Source organism: Halyomorpha halys, unplaced genomic scaffold (assembly GCF_000696795.3).
Source record: "Halyomorpha halys isolate HHAL.00 unplaced genomic scaffold, Hhal_1.1 Scaffold910.1, whole genome shotgun sequence".
Classification (NCBI taxonomy): Eukaryota; Metazoa; Arthropoda; class Insecta; order Hemiptera; family Pentatomidae; genus Halyomorpha; species Halyomorpha halys.
This window is the reverse complement of record NW_027106583.1, coordinates 465,059-475,307: the sequence shown is the minus strand read 5'-3', so window position 1 is coordinate 475,307 and position 10,249 is coordinate 465,059. Positions and strand designations below refer to the sequence as shown.

Here is a 10,249-nt window from a genome sequence, read left to right as displayed (position 1 = left end):
AAATTTGTTTGCAAATTCTAGTTTAATTTTTTTTTTTTTTTTATAAAAACCTTCAAAACGATAGTAACTATAAATTTCTAAGAAAAATTTGTCTATACTTTCCTAGATTATATGTTTGATTATAGTTTTTGATACAACAACTATGGTCATACATGCAAGCTTAAAACGTAAAATAGAAAACTTTTTTTTTAAAAATCTGCCATCTATTATATAAAAGTTAGTTAATTTTTTTTTAATAGTGGACCAAAAAAAAAAAATACTTCAACGGAAACAAGGCATTCCTTAAAAGCAGGAGTAAAACAACCCGTTCCTTGTGAAAGAGGTCATTCGATTATTGAAAGTGAAACCCAAAATCTAGCGAATAACTGTTCGTTTTCAGATTGAAACGGCAAAAAATATAATGGATTTCCTCAAAGAGTTAGCGTAGCGGCAGCATCGGTTTGGACAAGCATGGTCCAGGAGAAGAAGAAAGTTAGAGCGGAGGTCACAGCTGATGGTAAGAGGTGGTCTTCTAATATGGTACCCAGGCGGCGCAGCGTCTTATGTAAGCGTGGAGCATTCGTCTGCCTCCTAGTTGGATAACGTTTTGATTGTCATCGAAATATGAGTCATAAGGCTTATTTTCAAATATTGATTTTTAATGTGCAATTAATTACTTTAATCATAAAACTATTTGCTGAAGATAGAAACTATATAAATTGTATTATAAAAAAACTACATTGATTAGAGGAGAATGACCTGGGTGGCGGTTAAGAAGGGAAGAAAAGTAGCAGAAGAAAATATTTATTAACGACCAACGTTTTGCCGAGTTTCATCAAGGCTAAATGAGAACAAGATGGTAACATTGCAATGTATGATAAGACTATAACAATATAAGTATGGAGTTTATAAAAGAAATTGATTTAAAAAGGTAACTTAAAAAATAAATTTACATGAATAGAATTGTAATGAGCGATAGAATTGAAAATGTACCACTGGAGTAATGAATATTAAAATTATGCTAGCTAAAGTAATAAGTGAGGTGTGTATAGTTGACCGTAGATTACTGATTGGAGAAGATGGTCGCGGGGTGCGTCAGCAAAGGAACAACATAAATAAACAAAAAAATATTTATTTATGCTGACGTTACGACCTGATTTTCAGGTCTTAATCAGTGTTACAAAAATAAAAAGACAACAACCATCATTTAGAGAGAAAAAAGTTGATTAATAACTATGGACAAAGACAGTAGTAGATTGATTACATTATTATTTATATACATATAAATAATAATGTAATCTATTTTATTTTTATTTATATAATTTTTTTTCTCTCTAAATGATGGTTGTTGTCTTTTTTGTTTTTATAGCCTGAATCAGGTCGAAACGTCCGCATAAATAAATATTTTTTTGTTTATTTATGTTGTTCCTTTGCTGACCGCATGAAAATAGAAATAATATAGATGCTCACCTTAATCCTAGGGTAATTTGAGGGTACAGCCGGAGAATGTACTGGTGGGTGTGTTCGAGTGGGGAGCTTAACGGACATTAGAAGGACAATAAATATTTACAATAATAATGAGATAATATAATGTTCGTTCAAAACCAAGATTTCTAATTTAATACATGATTTTTAATTTTTATAATAAACTAGCTGACTCGGCAATGCTTTGCTATAGCTATATTTGATGAATATAGATTTATCTACAACATATGTAGATTGGTGTACAATAACTGTAAAAAAAAAAAGTATGCTTTCTGAGCTAGAAACAAAAAACCCTCAATTTTGTTCATAACTTTTTTTCTACTTGGTGATTCGTGTATTTTATTATCAATATATTTATATATTTTCATTTTTTACAGCTTCTTATGTACATTCTTATGGTCTTACATATTACATATTACAATAATACATACTATTTTTTTCTCATCTAGTCCTTATGAAGCCCTGCAAAGGGGCGAAGCATTAGTTTCTTATAAATAGTTTTCTGATATTTTGTGTACCTTTCTTGACCGCCACCAAAACCATCTCCCTACAATTAATTACATAAGACCAACTAATAATCTCCCTACATAAATGAATGTTCAAATGCTTCTTTACAAACCAGTTATTTAAAATGGAGCACCAAATTTTTTTCTTGATCTTTAAAGGAAGGTTATTTCTGTATGAAGTGTTTGGTAGTTATTTATTTAATTGAAAAGTAATGTTTATCTACACGCCTTTGAATTTTGTTAATGTTTACTTTAGATCTAGACGCCCCAGCAATTGGCGTGGCGAAAGGTTTAGCTTCAATTTAATGCCGAATGTTGGTTTTTTTTCTTTTTTTGACATTTTTCTTTTCTTCATATTTGCAATATAATATTTGGTCAATAAATAATATTTTATTAGGCATATAAATATTCTAATAACTCTAAAATTTATTGATTATCTCGATAGGATGGAATTCACTTTGGATTGAATGTTGAATTCTTGAACAACCGGAACGCACATGTGCGTGACATTGATGTTATGGCTTTCCAAATGTATCATTAAGCGAAACCGACCTCTCCATTTCATAGATATTTCGCACTTTATGGATTTGATTTCATGTCGTGGATTTTAGGTTATAAATAATGATGGATTACGGAGTCATTTTTTAATTACATAAATATTTTATTATTTATCTAATCCGTAAAATAACTCCTTACATAGAAAGATGAGCTAATTTGAGCATTAACCGTCCAGAATAATAATTATTATATTTAATATCTATTAACTAATGATTAATTAATGTATTAATAATAAATTTCTTGTACATGACTGTCTGTAACACAATTGTAAAAAAAAAATTTCTTTCAACAAAAAAAAAATAAACTCAGGTTTCTTTCCTCACCTAGTCTGTTCTTATGGTGACTTTTGTATTCTTTACATACTATACATGCATATTTATTAACTTTATTTAAGTTTATTAAGTCTTTATTATAGTGCAGTACATTCCATTCTGTTTTTATTGGTTAATGTTTTCTTAAATATTTATATTTTTGTTTACCATATTGTTCTTGGCATCACTATTAAAATATACTTTACCAGTAACTCAAGTTTTGAAGTAGTGGGTCAGAAGATAAGTCCAACAAAACTGGTAGCCCAATGGCTCAGCTACCGATTGGACTTGAGAACTGATCATGAACTGGATGGAGGACAACAGGTTATTGTATACAGCATTATGCGGTGACATAACATCACTTATAATTAGGTCACAGTGTTAGACATTTCCTTGTTAGGTAATATTGGTATTTTTTTAAAAGTGAGTTGTCATTTATTGGCCATCTAAATAAACTTCTCTCCGAGATACTGTTAAAATGTTTGATTAGAATTTTAAAAAAAATCTATTTCTTAAATAGTTGTTTTGTTACTGTCTGTACTTCATGATGCTGATTATATACATTTACGCCTTTATATTTCTGAGTTGATATGTATGTATCATTAAAAAAATTTTGTGTAGGGAGAAAGTCAATTAACCATCTATTATTCTTTTCAAATAAAAAAAAAAGAAAATATTTGTTTACTGTATTTACATGTTTCGTTCATCCATATTGAATTCTTACTTAGATAATTTGAGATTTATTAAATAATTTATTCTTTAGAAAGATACCAATGATTTTGACAGATATTTAAATTACTGAAGCAAATACTAATTTAACGATAGAATTTGTTTGTTTACTCTGTTTCATTTTAAATATATAGAGCAACACATTGAGGTTCTGATATCGATTGCAGGCTACAAAGAGGTAGTAAAGTATATGACGTCACCAAGGTTGTCCTGGTAACCCTAGAAGTCAAGGCTGCTGGTCAGTGGTGAATATTGATACCATATATTGTTCCTTCCATAGTCGCCTCAATTAGGAAGTAATTCAATGAGAAAAGTGTCTTTTTATCCAGTATTTTCTCAAAGCATTTCGTGCCAAGGACTTGTACAATGAAATCGATTTCAGAACTCCGGTTTACGATTTTGTGACGGCCATTCCTGAGGTGCATTTATGTTGAAGCTGTAATAAACTATAAGGGCAAGCAAGGGAGAGTTGCTTAAAACAGTGCGAGAGTACTCAACGTTTATTGTGACTTCAGAATGGAGTTTCGATAATTATGTACATAATTACATACTCCAAATTGAGCACTGATATATAAATTATCGAGTCAATGGAATCCATCGGAAAATAAATAAAAAGGTGAGGCATTCCTCAACTCGAAGATTCAACTGGTCGGAAAATGTTTTGGCCCTCATTTTACTATCTAATAATAAATATTATAGATCACTCTAAAATTATTATGTGGCATGTAGATATTCGTTTCTCAACTAGTTTATATAGAATAAAAAATCCTTATGAAATAAGTTTTAATTTTTATTAAAATCAAATAATAATTTTCTGCCTATCTGCCACCTCGACTCCGTCTTTAGTCACAACATAATCCACATCTTCTATATATTCTGTTTTAATTAATGTACTACTCATAACCAAATTTATCTTAATTACCCAAATGTTAATTATGCCTGTAGCTTTTTATTTTAAAAAGTCTATTTATACTTTTAAAAAATAAAAAGTAACATTTTTACCTATATTAGAAAATAGAACAGTTTGAATTTCACAGATTTTCCTTCTAAAGAACCATATCCTTCAACATTATTTAAAATAGTTGCTCTATATACAAGGATTTCTTTCCTTATTCAAATTAAGAAAGGTTCGGTACAGAGAGGTGAACCCACTCATCAGTCTATCCGCTAAATGAATACAAATTGGTAGAAAAATTCTCCAGAGTAAACCCTCAGGGATTTTGAACACAAACGGATGCAATTCTGAACAGATGGACCAGAACAGAAGAGGACCATTGTCGGTGTACCGCTATCCTCATGAATGACATCTGAAAGTCAAACTATGGCTATTGTCAGGATAGCCGCCACCTGGAATATACTTGTCGGCGATGTATTTATGGATTTTTTTTTTTTAGACCCACTTATCAAGAAATATAAATAGTACATTTAAGATTGTATTTGGGACTGTCCTAAAAGTCCAATCAGATAATACCGATGGTGGAAAATATTTATACTTAAATTTTGACTGAAAAAAATGTGTTACTAATTATTATTGTTTCAAGGCTATGAAAATCTTTTTTTTTTTTTTTAGTATTGTGCTTACAAATGCTGTTTTAAGTAGCGTATTTTTCCATCCATGGTGGAATTTTAATTAACCAGTTCTCTAGAAGATTACGCAAATGATTGTCATGTACGTTTTTATAAGTTTCTTTGTTTAGATAGTTTCTCTATTGTTTTCGGCTTCATTTTCAAGTTTCTCGTTTAACTTTCTCCGATATTTCTTTACAATACAAGTTTACAGTATCCTCAGTTATTATAAAAATATACCTCTTGGTGAAGAAATTAAGAATTCCATCGATGTTTTTATAAAGCTTAGTCTTTTTCTTTAGCAGATTCTATATCTAGGACTAAAACTTAGAAAATTTCTATAGGAACTATTTGGTTAAGGATTCGTCAACATATCAGACGATCAGGTCCAAACTTTATCGAGTCTAATTGGGTCCTAGAAGGGTTTCTCGACCCCTGGGTCGATCCACAACAGGTACATATATAATAAAAAACAAATTACCATCTATAGACGGAATTTGAACCTTGGAGTGGATGCTGGAAGCAAATAAAGAAACGTCGTTGTTTATTTTGTTCACAAAATATATTTGTAAAATGATTTCTTAGACTGTGTAATCAAAATGTAAATAATCAGGAAAGAGAAACTTTTTTAATCGGTTTTTCAGTTCAGTCAATTGCCCAGAGTTGTCGGTCTATTAGTAACCACAATGTATGTTAACGATGCTGTAAAATATGCAAAGTGGTAATTAGGTTATTCAGCGTAAAGACTGGAGAGAGAGATGCCTGAGCGTAATACTCTTTTAGTAGTATCTGTCGGTGGTAGACATGGATGCAGTATAACCCTTAGATAATGAGTTCTTAGATAGAGACTTTAACAATTTTTCATGGTTCTAGTTCTCCATTGACGACCTATCCAGCCGTAGAGTGGGAATGTCAAGCTTTATTTCTCAGTCCGCCGCGATTTCATATTAATTTTATGTTAGTGACACCCTGGTGGGAATCGAACTCACAACGTTCTGAACCAAGGATTGTAAGATCCTCGCGCTTAAGTGATCATCTACTACAACTATATAAGCTGGCTGATTTTTGTATGGGTCACTGAATAAATTTGGTAATCAGATCATTTGAAGAAGTGCATTAATTAAACTTTGAACTAAGGCGTTGCAGACATCGAAATAATATTATTGATTCAAATTACAATAAATATTTGTTAGAACTAGTGAAGATAAACTAGCAAAGAAACTTTTTGATTAAGTGGTTGTCCGCGCAGAAGTGATACGTCAAAAAGGCATAACATCGATGACACGCATTTATCCGTTCATGCTGTGGAGTGATCGTTCCCGAACACGCCTTTTCGTATGTCTGCAAACAAATTCATGATTTGTTTTGCACTGGTTACCTGAAGGCAGAATAAGTTCAAAGTGTTGGAAAACTCGTGTATTTTATTAAATAATTTCATAGTATGAAAAAATTAATGACATTTATGAAAGTAATTAGAAGAATTTTTTTAGAAATTAAACACTATATTTTATTTTTAGATTTTATTAAATGGCTTTTGGATTGATAAAATACCGAGATATCTCATGAATTTTTATTTAAGTAATTCTAAAAAATGGTAATAAAATGTAAAAATAAAAAATTACTGGAATAGAGGTTGATATATATAAATTTTAATGTGTAATAATTTAATTTAAATAGTCCTTGTGATTTTAACACTTACATATATTAAAAAAAAAAAACTGATCATTTATAATAACGCAAATGTCAATAATTCTAATTGAAGCATTTTGGAAAAAAAGTTTTTCTTTACTTTTTTTTAATATCCTGGAGTGCAAATATATTTAATTGTTAATCCAGAGGTCTCTTTGTTAAAAAGCTATCATTTTTAAGGAGCCAATCATGGCATGATTATAAGGATTTTAATATTCTGTGCAAAAAATTAATTTAATCATGTGATATTTAAAGAAATAAAATATGTACTAAGCTAATCGGAGTTTATTTCAGCCCTGTAACGTTTAGTAATGTTTCGAATCCTTACTATATTATTTAATATTCTTTTAAAATAAAAATTGTTATAATGTATTTAGTAGTTGCAAACTTCTGCAACATGTAACCGAAGAATAACTACTGTGACTTTGAACAATTATGATTAGAAATTTTATACTTTGCTATCAATTTTTTTCTCCTAATATATTACATACAAAAAAAATTGTTATTAAGTTATAATGATTTACAGAATTAACTGTTGATGTGAAATGAACTATCACAATTTACTTGGTGTGTATAATAATAATCACGAAAAGAATGGAGTCTCGACAAATTTTTTTTTTTCAGAGGTTTTTATATTAATTTTTTTTTTCTTCATAACCCGTATTTCTGGATTTCATTTAAGGTTTTTAGCATGAATATATATTTTGGTCCTGCACTGTTTCCTTCTTCTGTAGTGACCTACATTTTAAGGAGTTTTTGACTTGTATTTTTTGTTGTAGTGGGCGTTCTTCGAATTTTATAATGTGCTGGGGCACACATTAGTTTTGAATTTTAAACTAAACCTAAAAGAAAAAAAAAACTTATTCCCTAAATTCGTGTGCTGGCACGTCGTTTCTGAGTGTTTATTAGGTTCGTTGTTTATGTTAATAAATGCAAAATAATAATATATCCCATTGACGCCTCAGAATAGAACGCGAGAATAAAAAAAAAGTCTGAACTCTATATTTTCTTTGACTTCACGATGTAAATGCCCTGGAAACGGGAACGTAAATACTGAGATTCTATTCCTGGCTCACTGCTCGTTATTTTTGATCTGAAATAAGACCTCAGGAGATTTACATCGAGAATAGTTGTTAATCATGTAGTCAGTGAGCCATTGAATGTTCTTAGATTTCGTGTTGACCTCAGTCGCTTTGAGATGTAAATACCGCCATGTCCCTACGGGTGGCTAAGAACGGGGCCAGGGATCGCTTAAGGTCGTGTAGAGATCGTAACTGCGGTGGTACATCTGTGCTACAGCTGTGTACATTTGGAGGTCAGCTATGGAATTCAAAACGATTAGTGGAATACAATGTCATGTTAAGTATCTATATGATGCGTTCGAATTAAATTAAATTGTATAAAAACATATTTATGAATTTTTAGTAATTTAAAGTAGTAGCTTGATTATGCAAATTATTTAAATTTAAAGGATCTTAATGCATAAATGTTGGTAAATAACGATTATGTGTATGGACAAACGTATTATTTTTGATTTTAAAGAAAACCAATTCTACCCAACTATAGTGTCCAGTGCATTTAGACCTAGAAGCCCATATACAATTAATGGATTTCGAAGTTTTCTATTTTAATGAGTTTCTTATATCCGGAAATAAAATATTTACCCTCGATATTCTGTACACCCCGATTAAAATTACATTTTTTAGAGAATAATGCATTTTATTAATAGTTAACGGGCATTTCTGCTATAAAATAATTTTGTGATTTGCTTGGGCTGACCAACTGGAACATTGAATGTCCTTAAAAAGAAGATACAGAACTATTTCATGAGCGCCGCACCATCGGAAGTTCATTTTACCAATGAAAAAACTAAAAACTTTCTATTATTTTCATAGTAGAGTAAATTTGTTACGTCCATTATTTCCTGAGACGCACTTTTTTATACATCAAAATGTTTTTCTATTAAAGGAAGAACGACATTATGAGAATATGTTTTGTCAAATGTAAAAAAAACTGCTATTCTTTGAAATATAGTCATTATAAGATAATTTATCATGAATTTAAAGTGCTTCAAATTGAGCCCTAATTAAACTCTTTGCGTTTAATGCTTTCCGAGATACATTTTTCAAACACAATTGATTTTTTTTACACCCAAGTTATTTTTTTCCCGTCCAGTGCAGCTTATTAATGTTTTTGCACGATTTTGACATATTAGGGCTCGATTCAAAGCACGTTAAATGTATCTTAAAGCACTTTGCATTGATGATCTCAAAATAGTGCCAATTTCCATAAAATTAATAAATTTACAATATTTTGGTTTGAAAAAAATATTAGAGCTGTTCTCTGAAAATATTAAACATAAAGAGTTCGATAAGGGTTCGATTGGAAATATGTTAAATGTACCATGTAGTTTTTGATAATCATTATTATCATTAAGAAGTGCAATTTTTATTATATTAATAATTAAGTCACAAAATGATGTGTTTTCTTTGAAACAATATTAGTTTTGGAAAATCTGTAACTCTAAATTATCATACATAAAGAACCTCGCCAGCGCTCAAAAAGCGTGTTAAATTAAATTAGCTTTTTTATAACGATATTTCTGCTACTTTTAATACTTTAGGTGTTATTGGTAATTAATCGAAAAAATATACGGCAACCATTTTATAAATTTTTTTATTCTATAAAACGAATATAGGGAGCAGACGTGAAAGAAAAAAATAGTTCCGTCAGTTGTATACTATTCCTGTCACGAGATTGATTAAAAGATGTAAAAGTAATCTTGGCGCAATCTTTGTTATAATTTTAGAAGCTTTATTTTGTATATTCCCCCAAAAAAATATTACCTAGTCTTAGAATTGTTTATAGAGTTGGTATAAAGTTTATTATCATATATAATATTATAATCTCTTAAATTAATCAATTTATCCAAATTTTATGTTTAATTTTGTTTGTTTTTTTCTTGTTTTTTAGAATAGAAATAAAGATTGACGGTATGTTACGAACTTATCAGTTTAAAAAAAAAATTAATAACTTTTTATCCCAATTATAAACAGTAAAACTCTATTTTTTATTGTGTAATATTGCATTCTGTCTTATATTAATAGACCAAGGTAGTAGAGATCATAGAGCTCAGTCACGCCATATGACAAATATATGAATTAAATGATACCAAATCAGGAAATAGAAGATAAATAATAATAATAATAAATAAATTAAAAAAATTAAACTCATAGTAAAATAGGGTCTTTAATCCAACCATATCTATTTACATTCAGCCTGGGGAACTCCGAATCCAGAATTTCCCTCACAGGACTCCCGAAGATACCGATGTATTAAATTTTAATGTTAAGAAAAATCAAATAATATACTGCCTATAAAGAAGTATTTAAAAAAATGTTTAAAAACAAAACAAAAAAAATTAAT

The 10,249-nt window shown here is 29.7% G+C and overlaps 1 protein-coding gene and 1 long non-coding RNA gene across 2 annotated transcripts in view; one reads left to right on the top strand and one right to left on the bottom strand.

The window, feature by feature from the left end:
* The window catches only part of LOC136795193 (uncharacterized), a 47,275-nt gene that overhangs the window by 20,197 nt on the left and 16,829 nt on the right, over positions 1 to 10,249 (top strand). The window lies entirely within an intron of this gene.
* The window catches only part of LOC106687060 (ataxin-2 homolog), a 130,795-nt gene that overhangs the window by 111,623 nt on the left and 8,923 nt on the right, over positions 1 to 10,249 (bottom strand). The window lies entirely within an intron of this gene.